Raw genomic sequence first — 13,354 nt, forward strand, 5'->3', positions numbered from 1 at the left:
GAGCATACTTCGCTTTTTTTTTTCTTCTTTCTTACATATCCGTCTCTTTTGTTCCTTTCTTTTATTTTTTTTTTTTTTTCTAGAATTTTATCTGAACACAAGGAGCATCGATCATACGGTCAAATCGTTTTAATCCCTCACATTTCATTATTGTATCATTTATTTATTAGATATTTTGAAAAAATTGAGTCTACAAGGAACATTCGAAGAAAAAAAGAATAAATAAAAGAACGAAGGACTAAAAGATAAGAAAGAAAATAAAAAGAAAAAAAAAAAAAAAAGAAGAAGAGAAAGAAATAAAAAAAAAAAATCTTCTTTATCCTACGTTTAATCTCTTTTATATTCTTCCAAATAAGTCGACTAATGTTATATATAACCTTTTTATTATAGACGCTATCTACGATATCCCATTTTCAATAGGATCTCGAGAAAATACGAGATTTTTATAGGTACGATCGTTTAAATGTGATTCTCTTGACTCGACATGTGAAACCTGTTAAAGGGATACTCTAACTCTTCGTGTTATAGCTGAATCTTTATAAATAATTCAAAATTCATGATGATGTACGTATGAATTTACAGATTACACGAATATGATCGTTTCTTACGATCTCAGTTATTATTGGAATTTATTATTGAAATTCATCTTCGGAAACATAATATATTCCAACTTGTTAATCTATAAAATCTTATTGGCTGCTTCCATATACGATTTCATTCACTATGGATTGATAAAACCAGCACGTATGTATCCTCTCTCTCTCTCTCTCTCTCTCTCTCTCTCTCTCTCTCTATCTCTATCTCTCTCTCTCTTTCTATTTCTATCTCTCTCATTCGAAGTATAGCTTTCGATCGAACATAGACGAGTCTCTATGTTACACGAATCAACGTGTCGCGTATATACCTCTTCCGACACGTTTACGTCCTTTCCGATGCGGAAACCCACTTACTGAATATGTACATGTACATATGCATATTACGAAAATGTAAAAGAGAGAAAAAGAGAGAGAGAGAGAGAGAGAGAGAGAGAGAGAGAGAGAGAGAGAAAGTGAACGAAATATATACATAGAAATCACGTAAACATTTATTATTTTAAAATCAAAAAGTAGAACACATTTGAAAGTAAACGTACGACTCGAATTTTTAGAATTTAGTATCAATGAAATCACAGATTAATAGATAAATATCATTATCGTTGATGTATTCGAAAATACTTAAAGTAATAAAAAATGGAGCTTCCCCATTTTTATATCTACTTACGTAGATACTTACTTAGTTATGTATCTGCCAAGAACGATCGTCGATCGTTATGGGGAGAGAGAAAGATTTAGTATTAGTCTATCTCCGTGAACGACCATGAGCAACGTATACTTCTAGTGAACTCGGCGAGATTTTATAGGACTCCAAGAGGATGGAAAAGGGAGCGCGGGTTAGAAGAAGTGGGACGAGTTACGCCGAGAAGAGAAATAATGGTGGATGCAGTACTATCCTCGCTTCCGATCGATTTCCCTTCTCCTTCATTCTCTCTCCCATTAATTGATCCTCCCATGCGTTCTCTTTCCTCATTTTTACTTCTTTCTTTCTTTCTTTCTTTCTTTCTTTCTTTCTTTCTTTCTATCTTCTTTCTATCCTTTTTATTATTATTTTATTTCAATTTCTTCTTCTTCTTTTTTTTTTCTCTCGAACCCATCTCTACAAACGCGAGCCAAATGACTTTTTATTTTTTCATTCAGTCAACCCTCTACGTATACTTGTGCAAATTTTTTAAAAGTCAGCAAGAACAATGTTATATACGCGTTTCAATAAAATCGATTAGTTCGTATGACGAAAAAATTCATTTCCATTGAGTATTAAAAATTTTTACTTACGTCGTAATGACGAACTTATTCAAATATGAGTTTTGTATTATAGAATATCTTTATGTTTGCGAAAGAAAAGGAAATCGTTAGAATTTGATAGGTTAAGGAAAAAAAAAAAAAAAAAAAAAAAAAAGAAAAGAAGAAGAAGAAGAAGAAAAGGACAGAAGCTTTCTTTGAAAGAAAAACACGTGAAAGATATAATCAGTTGAAATTATATAAAATGTAATAATAGTCTACAAAGAATTCGATATGGAACGGGATGCATTAGCTTAGTTTTTTAGAAGAAGATGTAAGAAAGATATTAGATATCTTGTAGAGAGAAAGCAGCTGCTCGTGTATCTAGAAATCGGCTCGCAGCTGTTCCGAAGAGATGACAGCTTTACCCTGTTACTTCGCTTAGATACCTTTCCAACATGTTCTTACTAGCTTTTACCTCCCTCTCTTATTCTCTCTCTTTCTCTGTTTCTCTCTTTTCTCTCTTCAATCTATCTTTCTCTCTCTTTCTCCGGATGCCATCATTCTTCTTCAGTGAGACGCGTAAACGGGAGAGTGTTACGACGATGTGACTGTCGGCTGCAGTAAGCGAGATTACTTTGGGACTCGATGCTTAATTTCAACCATCTACGCTCGATTGAAAACCATTCGGAAGGAAAGAGAAGGAAAATTGAAATCAAAATAATATATATCAAATATATGTACCTATCTGCGTATATATGTACTTATATAAGTATGTATCTATGAACGTGTATATACATATGTCTTTATGATATTTTCAATATTCAAAGATGAATGACGCAAAGGAGTACGATCAAAATGTATTTAATTAGAAAATTCATTAAAAACAAATGGCAGTACTTGGAAATTCAATTAAAGTGTCAACTCTTCTTGTACATTGAGTACGAAGAAAGACAAAGAGAGAGAGAGAGAGAGAGAGAGAGAGAGAGAAAGAAATAATATATTAGATGCGTTACAAACAGAATCTGATATAACAAGTAACAATCTTTTTGAATATCTTTCATACTTTTCACTTCCGGTCTTCGTATTTTATTTACTTTCTTCTCTCTCTCTCTCTCTCTCTCTCTCTCTCTCTCTCTCTTTCATTCTTTCTTTTTCTTTTTTTTCATTCTTTATATTTCATTCCTTTTACTGTTTTATCCAACAGAATACGAGTGAAGATTTTCATACGTATGTACCTCTTGAACAAAGGTAAAGAAAGAATCTTTGTAGTAAGACGAAGGTCGAATTGATACGCCCCTGGCGATATACACACTTAGATATTTCGGTGTTACTGTTGGTGACATATACTCGATTGGGGTATACAGAGCAATAAGTATTTCAGCATGTGCAATAAGACGTATACACATTCATAGTAGAATGTGGCAGGTAAAGGAATATAAACGGACGTTTGGTCGGACAAATGTAGTGAGTATGAGAGAGAGAGAGAGAGAGAGAGAGAGAGAGAGAGAGAGAGAGAGAGAGAGAGAGAGAGAGAGAGAGAGAGAGAGAGAGAGAGAGTGTGAGAGAGAGTGTGTGTGTGTGTGAGAGAGAGAGAAAGAAAAAGAAATATGGGTTTTATAATAGTATAGTCAGAGTCCCTTGAGATAGTAAAATAATGCACCAGATGGTTTTCTTTACATTTTACATACTTCAATGTGACCATCCTCTACTGGATCCGTTCATTTTTTTATATTTTTGTTCGTCTCTTTTTTTTTCTTTTTCTTTTCTTTTCTTTTTATTTTTCCTATTTTATTTTCGCCCTTCTCTCTCTCTCTCTCTCTCTCTCTCTCCTTTGTATTTTATAGTACATACAATAAAACGTGAAATGTACGCGTCAGCTCCAACTTGGTCTAGCGTGCATACGAGACGTACATACATACATACATACATACATACATACATACATACATAAACGAAACTGTTGTGATATAAATTACACTCCCGTTATTTTGCATGTGGATCTTTCGAAAATAAAATAACTACGATTTCTTGCTATCGCATCACTCTCTGTACGCATTGCTAATGCATCCTCTCGTGAGAAAAATTTCTTCAATTCTTTTTTCCTTTCTCTTACTTTTATCATCGCTGTTTCTAATAAAATGTATTATCTACTTACTTACTTACTCTTTGGATTTATCCTCAAATCCAAAGATTTATTATCTCTTCTCTTCGAAGAAGCCGAGAAGTCACTTTCTCTCTCTTTCTCTTTCTTTTGCGTCTACATGTTTTTTTCTCTTTGATTAGACGAAATTAGTTCAAGGAATTTCTTTCTTTCTTTCTTTCATTCATTCTTTCTTCTCTCTCTCTTTTTCTTTTTTCTTTTCTTTTTTTTTTTTTTTTTACATAATACTTTCAATATCTTCTTTTATAATTTCGTATCTTGTGTCCCGAATATTTTGTTGGCTTCTTTCAATTCCATTCTCGTTCGATGGAATCAGGAAAGATTTAATGATGATGAACAATACATGAGAAAGAGAGAGAGTTAGATAGACAGATAGACAGACAGACAGACAGACAGACAGATAGATAGATAGATAGATAGATAGATAGATAGATAGATAGATAGATAGAAAGAGAAAGAGAAGAAACTTTGCGATTCAAGAATAAACTCATTTCGTCGACAAAAGATTCCTTTTTCGTGGCTACTAGAGTGGAAGCTAGAATGGGGTCTCATGATTTAATGATCAGTGCGCTAGTATACTTTCGTCTTTTCTTCTTTATATTCTCTTTTCGCGAAAACTAACTAATTTCGTATAACTCTTAAGTTGGATTTAGGTCGAACGTATTTGCGACGGATTTAAGGACATATAATAATTATAGGACAAACAATTAGGATTTATTTCTTTATTTTCTTTACTCGATTAACTCCTGCGAAAATGGAAATGATTTATCGGCATCGAGATACGTATAATTAATTAACTATATCAACTTTGGTCATTCGTTATCGAATGAAAAATGACTTTCATCCGGTTCGATATATCCATACATGATTTCCTTTTAGATACACACAATACACATACATACACATGTATGCATGTATCATCGTATATGTCGAAACGATATATATCTAATACATACGTGCCTACCAGCTTTTATAATCATCTTATACGTGTATGTACATATTCTGTATGAATATGCTTTGATATGTGAACGTGTAACGTACTGAAAATTCAAATCCTTCGTATTCGGATTTGGATCATCGATACGTTTGATCGTTACGAGTCCGAATGAATAATTTATTTTAAATCCGCGCTTCTCTATCAATCTCTTCGTCTCTCTCTCTTTCTCTCTCTCTCTCTCTCTCTCTCTCTTTCTTTCTATTTTACGTACGAGCATTAATTTCTCTGTTCCATGCTAATTGTCTTTAAAAATAGGAAACGATTAAAAAAAAAAAAAAAAAAGAGAGAAAAATGAAAAAAAAATATATAAAAGAGATAGAAATCTTTGTCAGGATCATTTTCGATCTCCTTTCGTTCTTCTCTTTTTTTTATTTATTTTTCATTTTTTTTATATGTATGTATGTATATATATATATATATCTTTCTCTTTCTTTTTTTCGTGTTTTTTTCTTTTTCTTATTTCTTTTTTTATTTTTATCCTTACCCCTAACAATTCATTTGCAAGAAGGATCCAGGATTTCTCTTTTGATTCAGTCCGTTTTCATATTCCAAGTAAAACTAAATATCTTTTTTCGTATGAACGAAGCTTTTGCTCATTACCGAACTTCGGACAGTTTCGTTGCTATTCCCAAAGGATTCGTCGTCCGAAACCTTTCCAACTTTTTATTTTAAATACTAAATACGAGCACGCATTTACGTGTTGTTGCAAAATGTTTTATTCCTTGCACACATTGAAACAAGTTCCTTCTTCCTTTAAATGAGAAGAAGAGAAAAGCAGCAAAAACGAAAAAAAAAAGAAAAAGGAAAAAGAAGAAAACGAGAGTAAAAAGAAAAATAAAAGAAATAAAAAAAAAATAAAAAAAGTGCGAAAGCGAATTCATGCGATCTCCTTTTAAATGTACTAAAAAACAGAACGGAAAGTAAAACGAAACGAGAAGAAAAGAAGAATGGAAAGGGAAAAAGCGAGCAATTTTTGTTTTCGACCAAAAAAAAAAAGAAGGAAAAAGGAAGACGGGAAACAGCAAAAAAAAAAAAAAAAGAAAGAAAAAGAAGAAGAACAAAAGAAAAGAAAAAAAGAAAATACCCTTACGCAACTTCGCCAATAACAACAGCAGACGTGTCGTTGTTCAACACGATGCAGAGTAGATGATGATGGAAGTTGCACCTCGCGTGTGACATACATGTATGTTTTAAAAAAAAAGTGGATAGAGGATAGGGAGCAAGCTAACGGCAACGAGTATTTCGGAAAACAAGAAATGAGAAGGGAAACGGAAGCAAGAAAGAAAGAAAGAAAGAACGAAAGAAAGAAAGAAAGAAAAAGAAAAAAAAAGGATCCTTTTGCTTCCGGCATGACTCGTCCTCCTTTTCGTGTACTCCAATCTCGTGTTCTGCTCGGTGAAATACTTTTTCTCTTTTTATTTCTCTCTCTCTCTCTCTCTCTCTCTTTCTATATAATCTTACACGTTATCGCACCTGTTTCTCTCTCTCTCTTTCTCTCTTTCGTCTATTCCGTTTTTACACGTCGTCCCTCATTTTTCGCAGGACAGTCATTTTCAACTCGGTCAACTCTCAATTCATCTTCGTCTATTCCTCTCCTAGCTCGTAAAACAGGATCCAAGTAAGCTTCTGATTTTCTTTATCCTCTTTTTCGATCTCATTGGGAGTGAGGAGGGTGAGGGGTGAAGGTAGGAGAATAAAAAAGAAAACTGAAAAAGAAGAAGAAGAAGAAGAAGAAGAAGAAGAAGAAGAAGAGGAGAAAAAATTGCGTCTATAGGATTTTCGAACCGACGGACTCTCGTTAATTATGAAATTTTTGCCTCGTCATCATCCTTCCTTTACGCAGTCTGTTTTACACGAACTTCCTTCGTTCGAGATGAATACTTTGTCTTTTATTTTTTTCCTTTCTCCTTTTTTGTTTCTCTCCCCTTCTTTTCTAAAGTTCACGTCGATATCGATTTTTCGTCTAAAGCAATACGATTTTAATTACCAACTCTCTCTCTCTCTCTCTCTCTCTCTCTCTCTCTCTCTCTCTCTCTCCCTCTCTCTTCCTTTCTCTGGAGTTTTGGTTGTCAACTGCATTGGAAGATACGAATTCACGTTTATGACGCTTCGTTTGCAACAACGTTCCTCACATTATTCGGTAAAATGACTAATTTACGAGAGACACGCTCGTACGTGGATTCTCCTAATTATGAAATCATGCAACAATGAGCCTTTCGGAAACGAGCTCGTGCATTGTGTCACTTATAGAATAAAGACTAGCTATGTATTATTAATATCATTTGCATCTTTAATAAATGAATTTAATCAGATTATTACTTTTCTGTTTTTCTAATATATCACGTGGATCGATCTACGTAGTGAAAGGATATCGATGAAAATATTTGCTTATTTTTAAAATAACTCATCGTATTATTTATCGCCAGATTGGATTGGATTTCGTCAGACGACGAGTTTAACATGATAACCGTTCAACCCGATAATCCTTCAAAAAGTGACAACGTACTGTTGTCCTTAAACTAGAAAGAAAAAGAATGGGAACACGAGATCCAAGAAAATCCTTTTCGAGAGATCAAAGTCCCTCGAGCGAAGAGGAATCAACGAATATTTTTCCCTTATCGGATTATCGCGACAGTTTCGTGCTCGTCATAGTCGACAAAGTAATATCGTGCGCGCGCGAACGAGCGAACGACCAAGCAAAAAATATATATCAGTTCGGTTCTCGTTTATATCACAAATTTTTTCTATCCACTTTACCGTAGCACAGTCACGATCGCTAACTCAACGTCAAACGCTCTCTATGATGTACTGCGACCTCTGATTTCATTACTTTGTTCTGCTTCTTTTTTTTCCCCCTGTAATTCTTTTCTCTCTCTCTCTCTCTCTTTTTTTTTTTTTTTGGAATTATAACTTTTGACAAGTTCCGATGGACCTGAACAATTTATTCTATATACGTATACGACAAGAAAAAAAAAAAAATCCAATGATTTTTTGCGTTGGGATTGTTTGAAGAAGAAATGTTATAAAACAATTCGAGAATCGTTTATCTTAATCCAACGCGTTGAACGATAAGAATCTATTTGAAGAATTCTATTTGAAGAAAATTTAATTTCGTGCTAATGATATTTTATTTAACGGAGGATTAAAAGTTTGATAGAAGTATAATTCTACCGAATGAACGAACGATCCTTCGTGTTAAAGAGCGACAAAACTTTAATACTTTTGAAGAAATATCTACACTGATTTAGTAAGAAGATATTAAGGGACCTTGGATGTTACTCTTATACCAGTGACAAAATTTTCATACAAGTTAAATTATCTTTATCAGTTAGTAAAATCAATGGGTGTAAGCTGTAAACGTTGTTATCATTGCCCGAGGTAAGCAAAATGTAATTAAGCTTGGAACCGTTCCATAAAATTACTGTGCAAATAGAAGTTTGATTTTATAACTTTAAATCCTCGTAATAAAAGTAATTTTAATCGAAGATGGCCAAAGTTTTCGGTCAACAAAAAAATTCATTATATTCGGTGTTTGCGAGAAGCTAGCACGAGTCGCGCGTACGTGTACGAAGTTGTTAGAAAATTAAATTACTTCGCAGTTCGTTAATGAGCGACATCGGAATAAAATCGTTGGCTATGAAAACTCTCGGCGTTTCATACAATTTGTACAATCGTAATCGAAACTCAGCGTAGCTATCAACTCGAGTTCGATCGTGGGATGTATATATATACTTGGATATATAACGTATCGAATTGAACTGTAATCTCAAACCTATTTTATCGTATAATGATCAATTAGATCTAAAAAATTTATCGTACGTCAATCAATGTTTCAAATCTATTTTTTATTTTAATTACATTATCATCAAATGAACATTTCTTTGAAATTGATAAAATTTTTCGATCGCCCCTGATGATAGATTATACATTGATACAGGTATGTGTAAAAGAAAATCTTTTTTCAATTAATTGAAGAACGACGCCTCGACGATAGGCTACCTTTCTAACACGTACGACGAATGTATGCCGTTATATATGGAATATTAGTATTATCGAAATATCCAATATTAATTAATATGTTTCGAATAATATCGAATCGATTTTATCGAATATTAATTTCAGCGAATTATTAAAATCATCATTGATAATTTATATTGTTAAATCGAGGAAAGTAAAAAAAAGAAGAAAAAGAAAAATGAGAATAATAATTTTGCTAAAAATCCGAATTATGAGGAATATTTAACGAGTAACCATACGTGTAATCAAGAAGTAAACATATAATATCTCGTATCATCTTCTTCTGTCATCGTTTATATCGCGAACGTGTTGACACAGGTGTGTACGTAAGTACATATATGCATTTGCCTTTTCAAATGTAAACTGCACTCCAACCTCAGAGCAAAAAATGTCTTGCTATTTGTGTATTTGGACCACGGGTTTTACAACTCGACGTTCACGTTTCTTTCACGTCGGTGAACATGATCTCGAAATTAAAAAGCTTGTCTGAGCGTGGGTAGCAACTTTTAAAGAAAAATCTACATACCCTATATATATATATATATATCTACGTGAAATTTTGACGTGAAATTTTCTATTTTTCTCTTCGTCTTTTCTTATTTCTTTTCCTTCTTTCTCTCTTCTTTTCTTTTTTTGAGAAGTTCGCGTTAAAAGATATTAGAAATATAATTGCAAAAATGGATGGAGCGTACGAAAAGATTATTTTACTGGGTTAGTATTGGATCGATACGAACCTCGGTTTGACCTTAAAAATAAAAATGTTGGTACCTACCTACTCGAACGATCCTCTCTCACTTCTTCGAGCAAACTACTCGCAAACCCATTTTATTCCCAACTAGCTCGTATTTCAGTGTTAAGCTCGAAGAAAGACGAGTTTACGGGTATGGGTAGGCCATGGGTAAACGCGCGATCTATGTCATATTTAAACGATTGATATATAACTTTTTAAATCATATTAGTCATAGTTTAGAATCTAGAGCATATATTTTTTACGCATACGTATACATACATACATACATACATACATATATATGTATGTATTCGTATACGTATATGTATAGGTATACGTGTACCTATACATATATATTACGTATACGCATACGTTTACTTAGTAATATTCATTTTTTGTTAATATTTACACATATATAGGTACACATACCCTTACATATATACTTACATATGTATACACGTATCGAACGCTGGAACGGATCCGTTCATATATTCTTGCATTTATCGTTAAGGCATCGTCATAAAACGCCTAGAAGACCGTCATAAAAACCGGAACAAAGCAGCAAAGAGCTCATCTACGACCTCGATGTATATAAAACGATCGTTAATACACCTTCTAAGATGAAAATAATGACGACGGTGAAAGATTAAATGCTCCTTCAAAGAGAATCGTATTTTTAACGTTGATGATCTCTCTTCGTACACCCTCATTTCTTTATTTTTCCTTTTCTCTTTCACGTTTAAATCACAAAAAAAAAAGAAAGAAAAATAATAATAATAATAATAATAATAATAATAACGTTAAAATTTTTCCTATAGACGATATGAAATTTTATCGGGATAAGAGAATTTAATAAAATGTATGATTAATGATATATGATAAAATGTAAATCCAATAAAAGATGACGAGAGCTCGTCGAATTTGATAAAGTCTCGCATATCGTAGCGTAGGAGACGTTTATGGGAATCGTATTATAGAGAACGATGATAAATTTTCAGTAATGTCTATTGGTTGCGTTCAGCATATTCGATTGCTGAAACGACGATATATGCTTCTCGTTTGTTCTATATTATTATGTAAAAAGATTGACGTATCTCGTCCTGACGGTTTCACGCTTACAAATAGATGCTTTGCAATGTTTAACACAGAGCATGACAGTTATGCGTGTTCATTATGGTTGACAGCATGTTAAGAACTCAGGAGACTTTCTATTCATTTATGTTTACGTATGTAGATATGTATTTGTAATGTAGATATTATTAATGTTTACATTAGTATATAATATTTTATGTGTATGTGTATGTATATATATTATAGATGTATATTATAGATTATATATTATATATATATATATTATAAATATATATTATTGTCTTATTAATAATAAACTAGTATTGTATTAATTAATTAAATTGTTTATTATTTAGCTTTTATTCTTTTTATATTATTTCTATATTGTGTACGATTGTTAATAAAATATTATCATTATAAGATAAATGTATATAATAAAAGTATTAATTTAAGTGTACATTATTATCATTTCCTCGTTATTATCCATGCAATATATTTATAAGTCTCGAAAAATAATGTTCCATTATCTCGATTGATATTTCATAAATTAAGTAAAGTAATTACTTTTTCTTTCTGTAGTTTTCCTTTTTTATCTTTTCTTTTTTTTTTTTTTTTTTTTTTTTTTTCATTTAATTGACAATACGTTTTACCAGTGTTCATTAATATCAATATTTAAAGCAATTTGAAAAGAGTATAACATCAATATTTTTGAAGTGGAAAATAAAAAGAATGGATAAAAGCAATCGTGAGAATAAACGGTAGCAGATATGAAGAAGTTGAAATTGAATCGTTCTCGTAACGTTAAACGCAAAATAATCCGTCGATATTACGGTCCAATATTCGTTCTAACAATTTCATATAAAAAAAGATTGAGAAAGAAGTCACGATTCGTTTCATCGTTTTCAAAGAAACAAATAACTTCGACTCTCGCTTTTACTACTTCTTCAAAAACACACCTTTCTCAATATTTTACAAAAACAGTACGTTCAACTAATTTGAACGTCTTTTTATTTCCAATAAAAATTGTAAACAAGAAACGTGCGTACTGAATTCGCGTAAAAAAAAAAAAAAGAAAAAAAAAAGAAACAAAAAGAAAAGAAAAAAGAAAGAAATTCCATTCTTATATTTACTTGCTTTTGTTATTAACTATTATTGGAAAAAAAAAAAAAAAAAAGAAAAAAGGAGAAAGAGAAAAAAAATTACGAAGAAAAAACCGGATTGCAATTTTGTATATATAAATGTTATATCTTTTGAAAACGTTGTAAACCTTAGAACAGATATTATCGATTATCGATTATAACACGTCTATCCTCGATACATCAGGCGTGACTCTAAGTTAACGAAAATTAGCAATCGAGCGAGAAGTCAAAGTGTTTCTTGTAACTTTCTCAGATAAGTTCTCTCTCTCTCTCTCTCTCTCTCTCTCTCTCTCTCTCTCTCTCTCTCTCTCTCTCTCTCATTCTTTCTCTCTCTCTCTCTCTCTCTCTTTCTCCGAAGTAAGTACTAGGAAACTCAAGGATAAGAAAGTTCTATAGCATATATCGAAGAGAAATATAGCGAACTATACAATTACTATTGGCTATATGGTGTACAATGTAAAGGACTATTAAGTTTACCTGCAGCTGCACTCGAACCCTTTTCCTTTAAAGGCACTTCCAATCGTCGAAGAATCGATTTGGATTCGTTTTTCTTTCTTTCTCTATCTCTCTTTTTCTCTTTCTCTCTCTCTCTCTCTCTCTCTCTCTGAATAAAACCACTTTTTTTTTGTATACTCACCATGTATACATATAGTTAAATGCATATTGATATATATATATGCATCATGATATTTGGATTATCTCTCAGAACGATTAAACGATGAAAGGATAGGAAATGTATTGAGGTAACATGAGCACGTATCTACAGACACACATACATACACACACACACACATACACACGTCACAAACACAAACATACATGCATACATGTATGGTGCTAGTGCGTTAAATCCACTAACCAGGAAATCCGATATGTTCCACTAAGAGTTACGTCGTATCAACGATAATTTACGGGGCTGGTTAAACATATCCACACATACGTAAACGTGCATATATACACAGGCACATAACGGAGTTATGTGGTTTATGTATATATATATATATATACATATATGTTTAAAGCCGAGCTACCATCCTATTCCGAATTCCGTTGGAATTATTTTAGAGAAATTACGACCTGTTTCACATATATATACACACACACACACACATCACATATACTCTCTCCCCCACACATACACACACACACACATATATATATATACATCCGATATATATGAATTTGATTATATATGAGAAAGTTTGGATGATGAAGGCCTACCTCGAATTTCTTCGTTTCCACGGAATATTCGTATAATCGATGATATGCGATCGCTATTCATCGGAACCGGGAATCAATTATCCATTTTCTATTAGTAGAAGTTCCAGGTTGGCTCGTTCTTCTTGCTGTTAGTCTCCTACGCCTTCCATATTCTCTACCCTCTACCTCTCTCTCTCTCTCTCTCTCTCTCTCTCTCTCTCT

Source organism: Vespula pensylvanica, chromosome 14 (genome assembly GCF_014466175.1).
Source record: "Vespula pensylvanica isolate Volc-1 chromosome 14, ASM1446617v1, whole genome shotgun sequence".
NCBI classification, from domain to species: Eukaryota; Metazoa; Arthropoda; class Insecta; order Hymenoptera; family Vespidae; genus Vespula; species Vespula pensylvanica.